The sequence below is a fragment of the Schistocerca serialis genome, chromosome 5 (assembly GCF_023864345.2).
Source record: "Schistocerca serialis cubense isolate TAMUIC-IGC-003099 chromosome 5, iqSchSeri2.2, whole genome shotgun sequence".
In the NCBI taxonomy this organism is placed as follows: Eukaryota; Metazoa; Arthropoda; class Insecta; order Orthoptera; family Acrididae; genus Schistocerca; species Schistocerca serialis.
Window position 1 is genome coordinate 552814937 of NC_064642.1, and position 21718 is coordinate 552836654.

At 44.0% G+C, this 21718-nt stretch overlaps 1 protein-coding gene across 2 annotated transcripts in view; it reads right to left on the minus strand.

Moving 5' to 3' along the window:
- The window catches only part of LOC126482367 (protein GDAP2 homolog), a 991597-nt gene that overhangs the window by 488476 nt on the left and 481403 nt on the right, over positions 1-21718 (minus strand). The window contains exon 6 of one of the 2 annotated variants that reach the window (XM_050106456.1): positions 5453-5492. The exons of the other annotated variant lie outside the window; for it this stretch is intronic. The gene's annotated coding sequence lies outside the window, so the exon portion shown is untranslated. The remainder of the gene's footprint in view (positions 1-5452; positions 5493-21718) is intronic. 2 annotated transcript variants of the gene reach the window in all.

Sequence of the window (21718 nt, forward strand, 5' to 3'; positions counted from 1 at the left end):
CTTCAATCATCTGTAATAGCCCTATATAAATATATATATATATATATATATATATATATATATATATATATATATATATATAGGGCTATTACAAATGATTGAAGCGATTTCATAAATTCACTGTAGCTCCATTCATTGACATATGGTTACGACACACTACAGATACGTAGAAAAACTCATAAAGTTTTGTTCGGCTGAAGCCGCACTTCAGGTTTCTGCCGTCAGAGCGCTCGAGAGCGCAGTGAGACAAAATGGCGACAGGAGCCGAGAAAGCGTATGTCGTGCTTGAAATGCACTCACATCAGTCAGTCATAAAAGTGCAACGACACTTCAGGACGAAGTTCAACAAAGATCGCCCGCATCTCGTGGTCGTGTGGTAGCGTTCTCGCTTCCCACGCCCGGGTTCCCGGGTTCGATTCCCGGCGGGGTCAGGGATTTTCTCTGCCTCGTGATGGCTGGGTGTTGTGTGCTGTCCTTAGGTTAGTTAGGTTTAACTAGTTCTAAGTTCTAGGGGACTTATGACCACAGCAGTTGAGTCCCATAGTGCTCAGAGCCATTTCAACAAAGATCCACCATCTGCTAACTCCATTCGGCGATGGTATGCGCAGTTTAAAGCTTCTGGATGCCTCTGTAAGGGGAAATCAACGGGTCGGCCTGCAGTGAGCGAAGAAACGGTTGAACGCGTGCGGGCAAGTTTCACGCGTAGCCCGCGGAAAATTGGCTCATGCCACAACTGGAGACCGACAGCGCCGACTTCATCTTTCAACAGGATGGTGCTCCACCGCACTTCCATCATGATGTTCGGCATTTCTTAAACAGGATCGGTCGTGGTGGAGATCATGATCAGAAATTCATGTCATGGCCTCCACGCTCTCCCGACTTAACCCCATGCGATTTCTTTCTGTGGGGTTATGTGAAAGATTCAGTGTTTAAACCTCCTTTACCAAGAAATGTGCCAGAACTGCGAGCTCGCATCAATGATGCTTTCGAACTCATTGATGGGGACATGCTGCGCCGAGTGTGGGAGGAACTTGATTACCGGCTTGATGTCTGCCGAATCACTAAAGGGGCACATATCGAATATTTGTGAATGCCTAAAAAAACTTTGAGTTTTTGTATGTGTGTGCAAAGCGTTTTGAAAATATCTCAAATAATAAAGTTATTGTAGAGCTGTGAAATCGCTTCAATCATTTGTAATAACCCTGTATATACATATATATAAACTACTAATGAATTGCTTATGCATGTTGGTGAAGGCGGATCGCTCTCCAGTTGTACCGCCTCCATTTTTCCGTTTGTTTAACAGGGTGTACCAAAGCTCTCACATCCGCATTGATTTTCAACGATGTTATAAGTTGCGCTAGGGACCGCATCTACCTTCTTTCGAAGTTAGCAGGCAACTACGCTGTTATGCGGCGGCTCGTTTCGGCCCATTCAACATCTGTCCTTCAAGTGTAACGAGCGAGTAACGGAGTTTATATTTCATACCTGCCACAGAAAATTTGTGTTCGTGGGGTTTCTATTCTAATTGGAACGTTTGGCTTACGTTATACGTATTCGTTTCGGAATATCGTTTCTACGTCTTCCGTTAACTATACGTGGTTAACATTATGAAGACAATTAATAACATTTGTGAAATACAACTTTGTTTGCGGAAAACATAATGATGTTCGAAGTCGCCAGTTTTTCCACGACAAACGACTTTCAACAACTTATTATATGCATAACTGTTGCAACTGATTGCCGGGAATTATATATATACGAGGGTTATTCCAAAAGCAAGGTCCGATTGATTGCCAAATTGAAACCACAGTGAACATCAGAAATGTTTTACTTGTAACAATTAGCTACACCTTTCAGCTACTTCTCTACATAGTCGCCGTTCTGACTTAGACTTTTGTCATAGCGTTGTACCAACTTTTCAATAGCCTCATCATAGAAGGCAGCCGCCAGTGCTTTCCGCCAATTCTCCACGCTGGCCTACACCTCGTTGTCTGTGTCAAAATGTTGTCTTCAAAGACAGCGGTTCATGTGACCAGAGATGAAACTCAGGGGGGAGACAATTGCGGACTGTATTGTGGGTAATCTAACATTTCCATTTGAAAACGATGCAGGAGCATCTTCATTGCCCCTGCAGAATGCGGCTGAGAATTGTCGTGAAGACGAAACAGCACGACAGTTATGTAATGTTGGCTGCATAGCTTCAGGCGAAATTTCTCACCAGGCCCTCGTACTTGGCGGCAGACACTATTTTCTAGACATGTTTACGCACTCACTGCGAGCTCAGAAATGAGAAGAGCGACGTGATGCTAACTGGGGTTATACTAGAGACACTACCCAACACATCTGTGCAAAGCTTTATCGGATTTTCATAGTCGTTTCCATTTCACGACCGATCGGACCTTACTTTTGGAATGGTGTTTCAAAAATGACCGGTATATTTGAAACGGCAATAAAAACTAAACGAGCAGCGATAGAAATACACCGTTTGTTGCAATATGCTTGGGACAACAGTACATTTTCAGGCAGACAAACTTTCGAAATTACAGTAGTTACAATTTTCAACAACAGATGGCGCTGCGGTCTGGGAAACTCTATAGTACGATATTTTCCACATATCCACCATGCGTAGCAATAATATGGCGTAGTCTCTGAATGAAATTACCCGAAACCTTTGACAATGTGTCTGGCGGAATGGCTTCACATGCAGATGAGATGTACTGCTTCAGCTGTTCAATTGTTTCTGGATTCTGGCGGTACACCTGGTCTTTCAAGTGTCCCCACAGAAAGAAGTCACAGGGGTTCATGTCTGGCGAATAGGGAGGCCAATCCACGCCGCCTCCTGTATGTTTCGGATAGCCCAAAGCAATCACACGATCATCGAAATATTCATTCAGGAAATTAAAGACGTCGGCCTTGCAATGTGGCTGGGCACCATCTTGCATAAACCACGAGGTGTTCGCAGTGTCGTCTAAGGCAGTTTGTACCGCCACAAACTCACGAAGAATGTCCAGATAGCGTGATGCAGTAATCGTTTCGGATCTGAAAAATGGGCCAATGATTCCTTTGGAAGAAATGGCGGCCCAGACCAGTACTTTTTGAGGATGCAGGGACGATGGGACTGCAACATGGGCTTTTCGGTTCCCCATATGCGCCAGTTCTGTTTATTGACGAAGCCGTCCAGGTAAAAATAAGCTTCGTCAGTAAACCAAATGCTGCCCACATGCATATCGCCGTCATCAATCCTGTGCTCTATATCGTTAGCAAATGTCTCTCGTGCAGCAATGGTAGCGGCGCTGAGGGGTTGCCGCGTTTGAATTTTGTATGGATAGAGGTGTAAACTCTGGCGCATGAGACGATATGTGGACGTTGGCGTCATTTGGACCGCGGTTGCAACACGGCGAACGGAAACCCGAGGCCGCTGTTGGATCACCTGCTGCACTAGCTGCGCGTTGCCCTCTGTGGTTGCCGTACGCGGTCGCCCTACCCTTCCAGCACGTTCATCCGTCACGTTCCCAGTCCGTTGAAATTTGTCAAACAGATCCTTTATTGCATCGCTTTTCGGTCCTTTGGTTACATTAAACCTCCGTTGAAAACTTCGTCTTGTTGCAACAACACTGTGTTCTAGGCGGTGGAATTCCAACACCAGAAAAATCCTCTGTTCTAAGGAATAAACCACGTTGTCTACAGCACACTTGCACGTTGTGAACAGCACACGCTTACAGCAGAAAGACGACGTACAGAATGGCGCACCCACAGACTGCGTTGTCTTCTATATCTTTCACATCACTTGCAGCGCCATCTGTTGTTGAAAATTGTAACTACTGTAATTTCGAAAGTTTGTCCGCCTGAAAATGTACTGTTGTCCCAAGCATATTGCAACAAACGGTGTAATTATATCGGTGCTCGTTTAGTTTTTATTGCCGTTTCAAATATACCGGTCATTTTTGAAACACCCTGTATATATATTGTAATTCAAATGTGTGTATATATACACACATTTGAATTACAAAAACCAAATACTAAAAAAATAATTTGCATGGTGCGAGATTCCATCCGCCGACCTTCGGATTACGAACCCGAGCGCTTACGGCTGCGCCACGACGCCGTAGAAAATTATTAATCGTAGAGAATATTTCACAGCAACGGTTCATTTTAACTGTCGATTTTCTCGACAACGGCTGAGAAGTGCATCTTGGTGCTTTGCCACATTACACCTCTGGCCATGAGCTTTTATTATGCGCAGTATGAATTGAATCTGAATTTCACAATTGGCGGCCTCCCCTTGTCAGTTCATATTTTGTATCCATTAGACCGTTAATTCCATTTGACAGATCCTGTAATTATTCTTCGCCTTTACTGAGGTTCAAATGGCTCTGAGCACTATGGGACTCAACTGCTGAGGTCATTAGTCCCCTAGAACTTAGAACTAGTTAAACCTAACTAACCTAAGGACATCACAAACATCCATGCCCGAGACAGGATTCGAACCCGCGACCGTAGCGGTCTTGCGGTTCCAGACTGCAGCGCCTTTAACCGCACGGCCACTTCGGCCGGCCTTTACTGAGGATAGCAATGTCATCAGCGAATCTTATCGTTGATATCCTTTCACCCTTACGTTTAAGTATCTAAGTATTCCTTTTTTCTTATTTTATAAGTTAGAGAAGAAATGCATTATCTGAAAAACCTTGTAAAAATAATTGACGTTAGATTGATAAACGAATTTAGTAGGACGGGATGTGCCTGAAACTGGTGTGAGATATAGTTTACCATTTCTATGTATAGTGTCTTGTGCGATATACATGTACCAGTAAAGAAGGTTGAAAGCTGCGTCGGCACAATCGAGGTTTCTGCTGTCTGGATATCACACAACAGCAATAGCAGTCAATGAAAATAATGTTACACCGATATTCGTCTCCTATTATACGAGTAGAATTACATTAAAACCAACGTGAATGGATGGTAACTGGAACCACATTCATGTCAGTTAGGAGACTAGTATTTTTCACCGCTGTACTCTCTCTCTCTCTCTCTCTCTCTCTCTCTCTCTCTCTCTCTCTCTCTCTCTCTCTCTCGGGAGCGGTAACGTCACACAATCGAATGTAAGCCGTGACGATGAAATCAGTTCTGCGGCGTACTTTAACAGAGTGACATTAGCTCCGGTTGGCACACGTCCAGACTCGTACGTAGATGTGATGCAATTACGGAACGGAAATGGGCGGACGCTGGCTGTTTCCAAGATCGAATCTCTGGGCGGAGATGGCAGCATAGCGGCAGAGGGACCTCACATATCGGGGCCGCGCGCCCGGAATCAATATATAAAGCGGCGGCCTTCTCGCAGGGGCAACAGCTCTGGCGGGCGGGCGAGCGGGCCTGAACGGGATGAAGCTGTAAAAGCAACGCGGCGCGCAGGAATAAAAAAGAAAAAAAGAAAAACAGGATCTGTACTTACAAAGGACCAGCTAGGAAAGCGACGTTTCGAAGTGCAGCGTCTGTAACAATGCACAAATATTTTTTTAATATTCAGCAGTGGTGAATTTTTTCATACGTTTATCATAAAGAATAATCAGCTGTGACAACTTTGTGAGAAAATTCAGTTCTAAAGAGAGTGAATGCAACGAAACTGAACATGAAGCTCATAGTTTTAGTCTTCGTAACTACGAGTTACGAATTTCAGTACACGTTCTTAGTCTCTGTAGATCGCGTGGTGGTTTTGACGATGCAAAGTGAAATTAGAAATCAAAAAACCACAGACGTCTACGTCTAGTTTATTTGAGCAGTAGCAGTATCTCATCAGCAGATATCTGTGAAGGAGATAGTGGTCTCATCAAATTAACAATGAAATTTGACAGTTGATCTCCTCCATGCCACCAGCACGAGTTCCGAAAACATCGGTCATGCGGAAGCTAACTCGCACTTTTCTCACGTCCTGAAAACCATGGAACAAGGCAATCAAGTGGATTCAGTATTTCCTGACTACCGAAAAGCAACTGACTTTGTACCACAACATCAAAGTTTATTAACGAATTTACGGTTATATGTGGTATTAAACAATATCTGTGACTGGGTGGAGGGTTTCTTGCAAGGAAAGACAAAGGATTTTATGTTGGATAGGTAATCATCAATTGAAGGAGAAGGCGTGCTCCACGAAAACGTGTATTAATAGTAACCTTACACTTATGCAGGTGATGCAGTTATCTATAATCTGTCCGCCTGCTTAGCTGAGTGGTAACGATTCCCAACCGGATTGGAGATTTTCTCTGCCCGTGGAACAGTGTTGAGCTGTCCTCATCATCATCTCATCGTCCCCGACGCGCAAGTTGCCCAGTTTGGCGTCATCTTAAATAGGACTTGAAACTTCCTGGCAGATTAAAACTGTGTGCCGGACCGAGACTTGCCTTTCGCGGGCAAGCGCTCTGTCAACTGAGCTACCCAAGCACGACTCACGCCCCGTCCTCACAGCTTTACTTCTGCCAGTACCTCGTCTCCTACCTTCCAAACTTTACAGAAGCTCTCCCACGAACCTTGCAGAACTAGCACTCCCGAAAGAAAAGATATTACGGAGACATGGCTTAGCCACAGCCTGGAGCATGTTTCCAGAATGAGATTTTCACTCTGCAGCGGACTGTGCGCTGATATGAAACTGCCTGGCAGATTAAAACTGTGTGCCGGACTGAGGACGGGACGTGAGTCGTGCTTGCGTAGCTCAGTTGATAGAGCAATTGCCCGCGAAAGGCAAAGGTACCGAGTTCGAGTCTCGGTCCGGCACACAGTTTTAAGCTGCCAGGAAGTTTCATATCAGCGCACACTCCGCTGCAGAGTGAAAATATCATTCTAAGTATGACTTGCACCCGACGGCAGAACTTCCCCGGCCGGGGCCTCGCGGCCAACAACGCCACACGGTCATTTCATTTTCTTTCTTCTGTTCTGGTTTTCCCACAGTCCATGTTTCACTACCATACAATGCTGTGTTCCAAACGTACATCCTCAGAAATTTCTTCCTCAAATTAAGGCCTATGTCTGATACTAGTAGACTTCTCTTGGCCAGGAATACCCTTTTTGCCACCGCTAGCCTGCTTTTTTATATCCTCCTCGCTCCGTCCGTCATGATTTATTTTGCTGCCTAGGTTGCAGAATTTCTTAACTTCATCTACTGCGTGATCCCTGATCCTGATGTATTTCTGCCAGGTCTCATTATTTTCGTGTTTCTTCGGTTTATTCTCAATGCATATTCTGTACTCACTGGGCTGTACATTCCATTCAGTAAATACTGTTATTTTTCTTCACTTTCACTGAGAATAGCAACTTCATCAGCTAATCACCGATGTCCTTTCACCTTGAATTTTAACTCCACTCTCGAACCTTTCTTTTATTTCCATCATTGCTTCTTCGATGTACGGATTGAACAGTAATGGCGAAAAAGTACATCCCTGTATTACATCCTGTTTAGTCCGAGCACCTCGTTCTTGGTCTTATACTCATATTATTCCATCTTGGCTCTTGGAGATGTTGTATATTATCCGTCCCTCCCTATAGCCTACCCTATTTTCCTCAGAATTTCAAACATATCGCAACATTTTACACTGTCGAACACTTTTTCGAGGTCGACAAATCCTATGAGCGTGTCTTGAGTTTTCTTTAGTCTTGCTTCCATTATCAACCGTAACGTCAGAACTGCCTCTCTGGTGCCTTTACCTTTCCTAAAACCAAACTGATCGTCATCTAACATTTCCTCAATACAGTTTAATATAACATCGCGTTCTGATTCGCATTGCTTAATCAACAGTGAGCTTATTTTACTATTTTATTAATGTATCTTCATTATGGATATGTGAACTATTTACAGTTCAAACAATACAGCACGTAAGTAAAACAAAGTAAAAAAGGGAAACAGGAAAAGAGGGAACCAAAGTTAATCATTGTTTTATTGGTTCAGTCTATTACTGTAGTTGTTCAAACAAACCGCCAATTTTTTCTGTCTCTGCACCGTTCCAGTCTAGAATGGATGCTAGCTGTAGCAAGCAGTACATCGTATGACCAAAAAAGTCCAGAGAAAGTCTGCTTGATGCAATTTTTCATCTCGCCACGGTTTTGACATTGTTCTGGGTACACCATATCCTTTACCGTAACGCAGAAATGTAAATGACCGTTCGGCATCATTGGCCGGGAGGCCCCTAGCAGGGCAGGTCCGGCCGCCTTGGTGCAGGTCTTGTTACATTCGACGCCACATTGGGCGACCTGCGCGCCGGATGGGGATGAAATGTTGATGAAGGCAACACAACACCCAGTCCCTGAGAAAATCTCCGACCCAGCCGGGAATCGAATCCGGGCCCGTAGGACGGCAATCCGTCACGCTGACCACTCAGCTATCGGGTCGGACAACATAGAAATAGAAGTCGAGGACAAACAGATCGTGCGATCTAGTTGGCCATTCAACATCCGTATGTCTACCTGTTCATCACGTGCTGCTTGGCGCACAGATGCAGTGCAGTCGCACTTCTGGGTCCACCATCCTCTTGTATCCACATCACTTGCCGTGTTCTTAAATAAATATCGTCGAGCAGGACGGACAGTTCGTTCGGAAGAAAACTGGTGTGCGTTCTCTCGTTTATTACGCCTGAAAAAACGACGACACGCTTACCTGTAATACTACCCCAGCGATTAATGGTCCATCGATGTTGAAAATCTGACCCACACAACAAGTGCGAGGCTCACGATGGCCCAACAGTGTTGGGCAGTACAGTTGGGCATAGATGTGCCACAAATGGCTGCCAAAGTTTAGCCACTTGGCCTTTTCATTCACTGAAAGCCTTTGGTGCACGTGCTGGTGGTATGGGTTCATGTTTGAGTGTTTCAGAATGCCAAACAGAGCGCAGCGTGAGATTTGTAACTTCCTAGCGGGCGTCCTTGTACTGATTTGTGAATTTCTGTGTACCGTATCCAACGCAAAGGCATTGATTAGATTTCGCACAGGCCTACTTCGCTGGTGTTTCTATTACAGCCCGAAACGTGTCTGCAGAAGGATCCCTCCCTTCTCGTTCCGGATACGTTTCAGCATACCATCGAGCTGCCTCAGTGGCAGCCTCATTACACGTGCAGTCTCATTACATATGCCTAAGCAAATGAAAGTTGTAGTACGGAACTTTGTCAGAGAGATCCATCACAGTTAACAGGATGATTGTAGAAGAAAAGCTTCGGAGCACATTATGAACATTACGTCTGTTATTTCTGAAGGCGTGCACAAGTTGTGTTCCGCAGCGCGGCATGGCAGGAAGAAGACAGAGATGCGTACACTGTCAGCTCCAATATCTTATAGCACTTATATCGGTAAACATATTTTCTCCACGTCTTCCTATGCCCGTCTTTTGTACCACTGCTCAGCGCGTTGTCTGACACCGTCATGCGACAGCGCTACTCAGCCGCTGCTGGAGTACTGGTTATTCTTCGTGTTTTGCTGTCCCTGTCAATACATATCCATAAACAGAATATCATACTGGCCTGTTTGGTGCCTAATAGAGTCGTTAACTCCAACTTTTGAAATACAGTAGTTTTGTATGTAACAGGAAACAAACCGACGTCTTACGTTGACATTGGCGACGCAGGAAAGTGGTGATGTGAAGCATTTGTTTGTACTGATTCCATTGTGAGAAAACGAAGTTGCAAATATTTGTCGAAGCAACACACACACACACACACACACACACACACACACACACACACACACACACACACGCCATCCTGTCATCCTGTTATCTGTGGTGGATCTCTGACAAAGTACCGTACAATGACTTTCATTTGCTTAGGCATATGTAATGAGACTGCACGTGTAATGAGGTTGCCACTGAGGCAGCTCGATGGTGTGCTGAAACGTATCCGGAACGAGAAGGGAGAAATCCTTCTGCAGACACGTTTTGGGAGGTAGTAGAAAAACACACACGCGCGCTGTGAATATAAGTTGTTTTGTTTGTTACCTCACAGTCGGTTTTAGCTACGTAATAGGTCATTTAAACAATTAGACAAATTGTTTCTTCCGTATGATTTATTATAAATTCCAGTTCCATACCTTCAAAGTTGACGAAGTTGCAACGAGGAGACGAATTTGGGGCACAATTCCCAGGGACACCCCTGAAGAGGACGTATATTCAATTCGCATACATACTTCGCAAGTGCGAAGCATTGCTGAGTTCGTTAGAAATAAATATGGCAAGGCTAAAAACGTGATGAACATCAGTAGAATCGTTAATAATAAAATAAGGTATGAGAAATAGGTTGGTAAATGAATGGGCGTAGTCAGGCGTCGCCCATGGACCGGTAAGCGGAGAGACGTGTCTCCTACTCAATCGTTTCACGACGGTCCGTTATAGTCAAAGTGTTAACCATGGGAAAAGAATTCACACACTCGGAGGAAACACAAAAATCTGTTACGACTGTTCTTACATCATCAAATAGTATCAAAGATAAAGAATACTTAAGATCTTGCCTTCATCGGAATGCTACATGAGGATTGGATTGTTTGGGGGAAGAGATCAAACAGCGAGGTCATCGGTCTCATCGGATTAGGGAAGGACGAGGAAGGAAGTTGGCCGTGCCATTTCTAAGGAACCATTGCCTGGAGCGATTTAGGGAAATCACGGAAAAGCTAAATCAGGATGGCCGGACGCAGGATTGAACCGTCGTCCTCCCAAATGCGAGTCCAGTGTGCTAACCACTGCGCCACCTCGCTCGGAGCTACATGAAGAGCCTCATCTAAAAAAGCCACAAGTTAGTTTGACTCACGGAAGAGTTTCACGGAGACAAGAAAAAATCTGAATTAGAAGACGGGTGAAGATAGACTCCGATTATCCCACGAAAGCCTACTTACAATGTTTCAAGAATTAGTGCAAGTTGAAGAAGCTAAAAATGTATTTCAGATCCATCGCATAGAGACCGCCAAGACAAGAGTACGCAAATGACAGCATATACGAAGGAATTTGAGCAGTCTTTCTTCCAGAATTCTGTGCGCGGTTGGAACAGGAAGAATCCTTAATATTTTGTTTCAATGTTATGTACTCTCTCACAGTAAATGGAAATGCCGTGTGGCTAGGGCCACCCGTCAGGTAGACCGTTCGCCTGGTGCAAGTCTTTCGAGTTGACGCCACTGCGGCGACTTGCGTGTCGATGGGGATGAAATGATGATGATAAGGACAACACAACAACCAGTCCCCGAGCGGAGGAAATCCCCGACACAGCCGGGAATCGAACCCGGGCCGTTAGGCATGATAATCCGTCGCGCTGATCACTCAGCTACCAGGGGCGGACTCTCTCACAGTGGTTCGCAGAGAACGTATGAAAATGTACACTTAAGTGACAGAGGGAAACGACGATCAGCCTAGTCCTGGAATTCTTTTAAATTTTTTATTCACTGGCACAATTGTAAAACACAGGGAAAAATAGCGAATTTCAGCTGACATAGTCCATCTTCCGATCATGATGAAAAGCAGCTGCATACTGCCGTGTTACATGTAAGCAATCAAGCTGTCAACTCTTACTTTCATCCAACACTGAAATACACGGCTGCTTATCATCATCACATCATCATCATCAATCATCTCATCATCATCATCATCATCTGAAGATGGTTGATATTGGTAGAAATCGGTTATTTCTGTGAAAAATCTTGTGTTGCACTCAGTAAGCGCAGATTATAAATTGTTTCTATCAACATGGTTTCTGTCCACAGTATGGCTAATTTGTATGTTTCCCCAAGTCTGAAAGACGGACGGTGAATCTTCCCGAGACAGGGTTGCTTGTATGCCTCTACGATACGGACAGTCGTATCGGGGGGTTATCTGTGGAGAGGTCACACAAACCTGTGGTTCCTTAAGTGGGGCACAGCAGGGACAGGGTCAAGAGTCTGGATGACTGACTGATCTTGCTTTGTAAAGTTAACCAACCTGGCCTTGCTACGTTGGGTACTGCGAATAGCTGAGACAGTGAGAAACTAACAGTTATTTTTCTCGATTACATTCAGTTCTTCTGTACGGCTTAGTAATGATATCATCTTGGCTAAAATATTCTTGAGGTAAAATAGGCTCCCTCTCGCATCTTCAAACCAGGCACTACTCAGAAGAAAACAGCGACAAGGACAAATAAACATGCATTCTACTGGTTTGAGCGAGGTGTGTTAGATCCCTTAATCGTATGGGTAAGATAGAGAATTAAGAAAGGGAAGCGGATACGCTGTAGTTATACAGCGTGAACATTAATAAAGCCGAAAAACTGCAGGCTCGTATTCCTGTTGCAAAAGGAGGAAAAAAGGTACTATGAACATGATTCCGGAAATGTATCGTTGCACGGTACATGGCACTGACGAATGAATTTCATCTGATCATATGAAAGCTCCTTTGACCGTGTGCCGTGTGTTGCTTGTGTGTTGCAGGCTATGTGACTGACGGAGCGTACTGTAAGCAGCACAATGGTCCGGTATTCAAGTCGGGAACAAGCCAAGATGGTGTTTTTTGTGTATGACCAAGCAGATGGAAACGAATAGAATACCAAACAAGCACCCTCATAGGCAGCAACCACATCAAATATTTCAAGCTATTTTTGAGCATTTGTGTGATCATGGGTCCTTTCAGACAGACGAACGTGCAGAGGAGGTGGTGCACTGTGCATACACCAGATTTGGAGGAACAGGATATTGAGACGAATCATAGTATAAGGTCCAGGAAAGTGGCCCGCCAACATGGTATATGCCGAAGTCGATTATGTGTATCCTGCATGACAACAGCTACTATCCCAAACGTCTGAAACGAGTGGAAGGATTATCAGCTGCAGATTTATCTCCACGGGAAGGATTTTGTCGATGATTTTTGCCAGACCATCACAATTATGGGGTTTCAGTCACCAGTCCCCTTTACCGACGAAGCAACCTTTACTAGAACTGGCATCATTAATCTGCATAATCGTCACTGTGAGCTACAGACAATCCTCGGAGAATGGTTGAGGCGTCTCATCAGCATCGGTTCTGCGTCAATGTGTGGGCAGGAATTCTTGGTGACCACATACTTGGACTGGTTATTATTCCACAACGCGTCGACGGAGGAGCCTACCTGGACTTCCTGCGGAGTATTCTGGCTGGGCTGCTTGAGAATTTTTGGCAATTCGACAGTTTAAGTGGTTTCTGCATGGCGGAGCACACCCCGTTTCTGCATTACAGTTCGTCGACGCCTCAACATCATCTTTCCCGGGCGTTGGATAGGATGCGGAGCCTCCTAGATCGCCCTGGATTCTTACCTCACGGGGTTCTGAAAAGCAATGTGTATGTTGCACCAGTTCCTGAAGTGCAGGCCCTTCAACAGCATGTTCACGACGCCTGTGACGCCATTTAGAGAGGCGGCACCGTCGAAAGAGTGCGACAATCCATGATGCGACGTGTGAACTCTTCGCCCCATTGATGTAAATGTCGTGTGACTAGGGCCTCCCGTCGGGTAGACTGTTCGCCGGGTGCAAGTCTTTCGGCTTGATGCCACTTCGGCGACTTGCGCGCCGATGGGGACGAAATGATGATGATTAGGACAGCGCAACACCCAGTCCCTGAGCGGAGAAAATCTCCGACCCAGCCGCGAATCGAACCCGGGCCCTTAGGACTGACATTCTGTCGCGCTGACCACTCAGCTACCGGGTGCGGACGCACCATTAGTAGACTACACTGATAATTTATAGTGCTGTAGATGCTATAGAACTGATACTAGGCAGTCCTGTGACTCTCTCACCCGCCTCTTCCCCTCCCCTAGCCCGCCGATATAAGTTATGGCAGTGAAGTTGTGTGCCTGTGGTAGCCAGTTTTAAGGAATCAGCGCAGCAAGATGGATAGAGCTGGAGTCATGACAGAATGACAAAACGGAGCTATCGTGTTTGGCATGCCAATGGCCACAACGTGAATGTATTTCCCCGGTTTGTTGGTGTGTCAAGGAGGACAGGAATGTTTCATCACTCGCAGCCATGTAACATGGCGTAAGACCAGTGGTCGTAAGAAGATCCAACCGACAAGCACCGGAGGCTGGTCTCAGTCTTTGCCAATGACGATCGCTTTCTAACCTGACAAGAACTGCTGCTGTCAGCTAATGCAGGCCCATCCCAACCAGTTTCCGAGCGAAGATGGCGCAGGAAACTATTATGCAGTGGACGTTGTTACGCAAAAGGCCCTTGCTTGCAGCGGAATATCGAGCTGCATTTCTTCAGTAAGCCAAACAACATAAAGTGGGGAGCAGGCGTGTGGTGTGGCTTGACGAGGCGCGATTTTGTCTCTTCTATCAACTATTCGTATTTGTACTCCTATATTTCGCAGTTTATCGTCCTATGTAATTTGAACATCTTTCTGTGTGGTGACCTAGTGCAGTAAAACAGTCTTATGTACAAGACGAGCAGGCTGTGTGTGTGTGTGTGTGTGTGTGTGTGTGTGTGTGTGTGTGTGTGTGTGTGTGTGTGGAAAGGGGGGAGGGGGTTTGAGGGGGAAAGGGAAATCTGGAAAATAAGTTAAATATATAATAAATATGTGTGTGTGTTTATTCTGGTCTTCAGTCCGAAGACTGGTTTGCTGCAGCTCTCCGCGCCAGTCTACCCCGTGCAAGCCCCTTCATCTCTTCGTAATTACTGCAACGAGCACACTTCCCTTCATTATCAAACTGACTGTTTCTAGATGCATGTCATGACGTGTCTTAATCGATCCCGTCTTTTAGTCAAGCTGTGCCATAAATTTCATTTCTGCACAGTTAGACTCAGCATCTCCTCAGTACTTATTTTTCTGTAGCACTACATTTCGAAAGCTTCTATTCTCTTCTCGTCTGAACTGTTTATTGCCCACTTTTCTAGTCCGCACAAGGCTACAATAAGGAAAAATACATTCGGAAAATGTAATTTGTTTTCGACATTAATTAATTTCTCTTTTTCTGAAATGCTTTTCTTGCTATTGTCAGTTTGCATTTTATATCCTCTCCATTAATGCGAGCGCCACTTGTTTTGCTGCCCAAATAGCAAAACTCATCTACTACTTTCCGTGTCTTCTTCAGTAAGCCGGCCGAAGTGGCCGTGCGGTTAAAGGCGCTGCAGTCTGGAACCGCAGGACCGCTACGGTCGCAGGTTCGAATCCTGCCTCGGGCATGGATGTTTGTGATGTCCTTAGGTTAGTTAGGTTTAACTAGTTCTAAGTTCTAGGGGACTAATGACCTCAGCAGTTGAGTCCCATAGTGCTCAGAGCCATTTGAACCATTTTCTTCAGTAATTTAATCCCCTCAGCATTGTCTAGTGAAATTCGACTGCGTTCTATTATCCTTGTTTTAGTTTTGTTGATGTTTACCTTATAATTGCTTTTCTGGACACCGACCATTCCATTCATCTCCATTCTAGACCGAGCGAGGTGGCGCACTGATTTGCACACTGGGCCCACATTCGGGAGAACAACGGTTCAATCCCGCGTCCGGCCATCCTGTTTTAGGTTTTCCTTTATTTCCCTAAATCGCTTCAGGCAAATGCAGGGGTGGTTCCTTTGACAGGGCACGGCCGACTTCTTTCCCCATCCTTCCCTAATCCGATGAGAGCGGTGACCTCGCTGTTTGGTCTCTTCCCCAAAATCAATCCTAACCCCTCCCGTTCTAAGTCCTCTACCGTATTGGAAAACATTACAACGTCGTGCGCATACATAAATTTTTTTAATTTTTTGCCTGAAATTTAATTCTATTTCCAAAATTTCTCTTGGCTACATTTACTGCTTGCTCAGTGTGCAAATCTAATAACACTGGGAGAGACTACAACCGGGTCTTATGCTCTTCTCACCACCCCTACATACCTTGACTTTTACAGCTGCAGTCTGGCTTCTGTACAGATTCTAGATAAACTTTCACTGCCGAAATTTTGTCTTTTCTACCTTCAGAGAGTGTTCCAGTCAACACTGTCAAAAGGGTTCTCCAAATCTACAAATGCTATTATAGTTCGCTTGTATTTCTGTAATCTATCTTGTGAGGTGAGTCTAGTGTATTATCAGTGATGAAAGAGTTGCAGTTTGTCTTTACTATTGAACAAAAATTTTAATATGCTGCTGGAACCGTAAAATTCAGGTGTACAGTTGCGAGACAAACTGCAATCTTTGGCACAGATTGATGTGTTTGAAATTACATGCAAGCACTTTGGGAAAGAATATATTGCTCAGTCAGGCAGAGCTGTGGCAGTTATCAGAACATGAGAGAAATTAGACATTAAGAAAGATTCAAACTTTGTCGACCATCGTTTAACACACAACCACTCGTACGACGCAGAATGCGAAGTTTCAGATTATGTTATGAAAGCAGGAAATATGACCCCATTGGAAATACCGGAAATCAACAAACACATGTCACTGAATACAAGCATAGTATTAAATGGTCAAATCCTATTTCCCCCATCTCTTAAATTAAGTTTAAGCTGCAAATACTAGATTAAAATTGTAAATAAAACTTTATTTTGCTCTGTTGTCAAACGCATCTCCACACAAAAAATTTAGTTTCCCGTTCTAGATACTGTAACTATTTCTGCGTGACATAGAAAAGTAACACTCTCCTATGTAAACACTCTACATGTCAAAATTTTTGTATCTTTTGTATACAAAATAACTGTGTAACTCATCATTTAATCTGTGTTTACGACATTCAGTTGCCACCTATCGATAAACTAATAAGCAGAAAGCCAGTTTGTGACCAAATAAAAAGAAGTTTGCAAGTCGTTAGGAAATGTTTTTTACAGGATACTGATATACAAATACTTCTATATTCTTTCTAGACACATCGCCCTCAATAGAGGGTTAAATTACAGTGTTGGACAAAAGTAGAACATCAGAGCACACAGTTGCCCTCCCGCACAGTTAAAAACATTAAAAAAACCTGTTGATCATCCATCTTTTGCGTATTGCATCGTAGGTTGCCATCCTTCGCAGAAAAATAAGGATTCTTCGAGTTTGAGTATAACGTATTAGTTCAACAGCTGACAACAGTATCCAGTGTGACTGCACGTGTTAAACACGTTGACTCTGACACGCGATTGTGTGGTATCGCAGTCAGAGTGCATAAGACGTGAAAGCTAAAAACGTCCGCTGGTTTTCTTAGGAATACAATGAAATTTCAGTACATAATTATCCGCGAATATCTCAGAGTTAACGACACGTCGGCGAACGTGAATTACAGTGTTTGCTTCTTGTGAAGTGCGTATTAATGCCCTAATTACAGGTGAACACACGTGTTTAAAATGAACAGTCGCGTGCATGCTCTACGGCCACACGAGAATGTCCCCGGATCCTGGGATAGGTGAACAACGTAGAGCCAGCTACTCTTCTGCGCTGTGGAAAAATCTGGGCTATTGTCTGTGGATCCATAATCGACAGGATCATTGTCACAGATCCTTTCCGTTACACGACTCATGACTTCCCTTTGTTTACATGTCAGGCTCATTACGAATGCTGGACATTTTCATTCGTAACGCTGTGGCTCATTCCTTCTCTGACACAGTCCTGTCACGAACATATGTTTTTAACCGTTCCTTCCCAATAATGTTTTCGATGGTAATTAGTTCAGCTATTTAATTACACGACTGGCCTAGTTAAACGATGTACGGAGCTTTTCTTCATGTCTTCGCTGTCAACGAAATGTTGTATAGAAGTAATAATTACATGATGTTTCACTTCCTACAAAAAAAATGGCTCTGAGCACTATGGGACTTAACATCTATGGTCATCAGTCCCCCAGAACTTAGAACTACTTAAACCTAACTAACCTAAGGACATCACACAACACCAAGTCATCACGAGGCAGAGAAACACTTCCTACGGTTATCAAACGTATTTGTATCCTGAGTAATGTCCAGTTAGTGTTGTAATGTTATCTTCGTTCACAGCAACGTCTTTGGGATCAGTCGGGAGGGGTTTCAGAGTGAAAACTACAAGAAGACCTCTTACACTGCTTTATTTCAGAGACTGATGATGATGATGATGATGATGATGATGATAATAACACCATTATTCTGCGTCTTAGCATTCATCATTTGCAATAATTAATTTCCTTTATGCCAACAGCAATATTTCAAAGGAACTTGAATTCTACGGGCTGCTATTGTCAGATTGCTCAGTAATACATCTGACAACAAATCGATCGAACTATAGCCGCTCTACCGCTAGTCATTTTGTTACTGGTCGAACCTGCTTTATTTGGTAAAGTTGGTCGTTTTACAGTTAACAGCAATACGTGTAGTTGCTCGCATATTGAACTTTTAAATTATTCACGTCGTCAGACACGGCATAACGGCAAGATCAACATAAAGGCAAATAACTGCGCTGGTCACATTTAACATGAGGGAGAAGAAACCTTTTTCATTTCATTAATAAAGTAATATAAAAATAAACTGTATTTTGCATTAAGTGGAGATAGTTAAAGTACAATGAATCAGTCAGAACAGCTCAGTGATTTCGAACGTGAACTTTTCTTTGTATGAGGGGCGTTCAAAGAAAAAAAAAAAAAAAAAAAAAGGGGCCGGAGGCATAATTACAGAAACCAGTACCTGTATGTTAGAAGTATTGAGCCTGGCTGTTGAGACACTTGTCCCACTGTGACACAAGGCGGTGAATGGCTAGCTCACAAAATTCTCGAGGCTGCGATGTTAACCAGCTCCACACGTACAGCTGGACGTCGTGAATCGTTTTCCCCTCACAGCCTTCTTCAGGAGACCAAAAATGGAGTAATCACAGCGAGAGAGGTCCAGACTGTATGGAGGGTGGCCGAGAACCTCACATTTGAATTTCTGCAGGAGTGCCGCGACTGTGTTGCCCGTATGAGGCTTTGCATGGTCGTGGAGCAGAATGACCCCACGGCTGAGATTGCCTGGTCGTTTTGATTTGATCGCTTGGCGAGGAGTGGTCAAGGTTTGCAGGTAGCGCTGGTCATTCACTGTTGTCACGTGCTGCAGGAAGTGAATCAGAAGGGGGCCATCTTGGTCAAAGAAGATCGTCAGCATAGGGGCAAACGATTCACCTCTGACAACGACGTCCAGCTGCGGAACTGGTTAACAACGCAGCCGCGGCAATTTTATGAGACATCCATTCACCGCCTTGTGTCACAGTGGGACATGTGTCTCAACAGCCAGGGTCAGTACTTCTAACATACAGACACTGGTTTCTGCAATTATGCGCCCAGCTCGTTTCTTCTTGAACGCTCCTTATATGTCACATGAGTAACAAATCCACCAGGGACATTTCAACCCGTCTAAGGCTGCCGAAGGTGGTGATGCGATTGTGAAGTGGAAACGAAAAGTAAGAATCACAGCTAAATCGATAGCAGGTAGACGGCATATACGACAGATGGGCAACGTCGACAATTGCGGAAAGTGATTGTACAAAATCACGTGAAAGCGTGAAAAGAATCAGTCGCGAGTTCCAAACTGTTGCCCGCAGTCCATATAGCACAATGATTGTGCTTAGTGAGTGGGGTACAATGATCGAGCAACTCTCAAAGCCATATATTTCTGTAGTCGATGCTAAGCGACGCTTGAGATGGTGGAAAGAACGACATCACTGGGCGCTGGATGTCTGGAAACGAGTGATTTGAGCGATGAATGACGCTATATCCTGGGTAATCCGATGGGAGAGTCTGGGTTTGGTGACGGCCTGGAGCACGTTACCGGCCATCATGTGTAGTGCCAGCAGTGAAGCACTTAGAAGGTAGCTCAAAAATGGTTCAAATGGCTCTGAGCACTATGGGACTTAAGATCTGAGGTCATCAGTCCCTTGAACTTAGAACTACTTAAACCTAACTAACCTAAGGACATCACACACATCCATGCCCGAGGCAGGATTCGAACCTGCGACCGTAGCGCTCACGCGGTTCCAGACTGAATCGCCTAGAACCGCACAGCCACATCGGCTGGCAGAAGATATCTCAAAAATGGCTCTAAGCACTATGGGATTTAACATATGAGGTCATCAGTCCCCTAGACTTAGAACTAGTTAAACCTAACTAACCTAAGAACATTGCACACATCCATGCCCGAGGCAGGACTCGAACCTACGACCGTAGCATGCGGCGCGGTTCCGAAGCGCCTAGAACCACTCGGCCACAGCAGCCGGCTAGAAGATAGCGTTATGGTGTGGTGACTTTTTCGAGATTAGGGTGTATTCCCCTCACTGCACTTAAGGAAATGCTAAGTGCGGAAGGATATGAACAAATTTCAGAGCACTGTGTACTACGAGTACTATCTACAGCAGAGGAGCAGGTGGAAGATGACTGTATCAGCACGACAGTATACACTGTCACAAAGCAACACCTATGGGGCAATGATTGGGGGACAATTACATTCGCGGAATGGACTGACCTGCTCTGCCCAGAGTCCCGAACTGAACATAATGGAACACCTTTGCGAAAATTAGAACGTCTACTTCGCTCTAGACACCAACGCCCAACGTAACTACTTTCTCTGGATTCGGCTCTTTAGAAAGAATGCGATGCCATTCATCCACCACAGACATCCTGACACCTCTCTGGAGTCTCCCCCAACGAACTTAAAATAGTCAAAATGCACACACCTCATATCAATCTCCATCAATTTTGATCAGATAGTGTATACAAAAATACTCAAAAATGTTAAGCATACTCAGAAGCACACAGAATACCGCAACACAAACTAAACACGAAATCAGAATACGTTTCTTGTAGTAAAAGAATTAAAAAATGAAAAGCGCTATTTTTTGTTCTACGGTATTATTTTTGTTGTATTAACCGGTTTTCGGCCTGCAATGCCATCTTTAGACATTTACTGACTATTGTCGCCAGAGAAGTACAATGTTCGCCAACGACGCTGGAAAAGAAGTTAGACATCTAGATTGAAGCAGAAACTTACAGGAAATAATATCTTTGACAGTGTAGTGGTAATGTAATGTAAAAAGTAAAAAGTTGAATAGCAAATAAATACAAAGGGAGTAAACAGAAAAAACTTTAACACAAAACTGGAACAGCAAGTTTATATTAACAAACAAAACCAATAAAATAAAATTAGTACTTGATAAGGCTACTTCAGGAGGTATAAATCATGGAGAGTAATACACAAACCAATTAAAAGAAAGAATTATCAATGTAACTACACAATATATGACGAACATAAGCAACATCAGTAAGATAAACAGAAATTAATAAATGCAGGAAAATGGAGGAGTGTGAGGGAACATACAGCAAATGCCATCTTTGAGTGTGTGGTGGTACAGCATTTTAAAAAGTTGAACAATGTACAAACATAAACGGAGCAAACAAGAGAGACAATAACACTATACCACAAATGGTGCCTGTGTAACAGTTTGCATTAAATAAATCAAAAAGTAAAATAAAAACACTACTTGATGAGAAACCTTCAAGAGGTACTAAACGAGGAAAGTAATACAAGTACCAATTAACGGAAGACTCAGCAATTCTTAACTACAGTCTATATGAATTACAAAGACAATTTCAATAAAATAAAAGAAGTCAATGAATACAGGAAAATGGGGCAATATGCAGAAACAAACAGTGTGAGAAGTAATGAAAAACGGAAAGGATTATGTGAAGTTTAGGAGAGGGCAAGCATTAAGCGGTGTCTGCTCATTTAAGAGTCGATCTGGACTGTGATTTAGACGTTTGATTTCCATGCCTTCTATTCCAACGCCATTTTCAATCGTTGTACTTCTTTAGCAAAAATA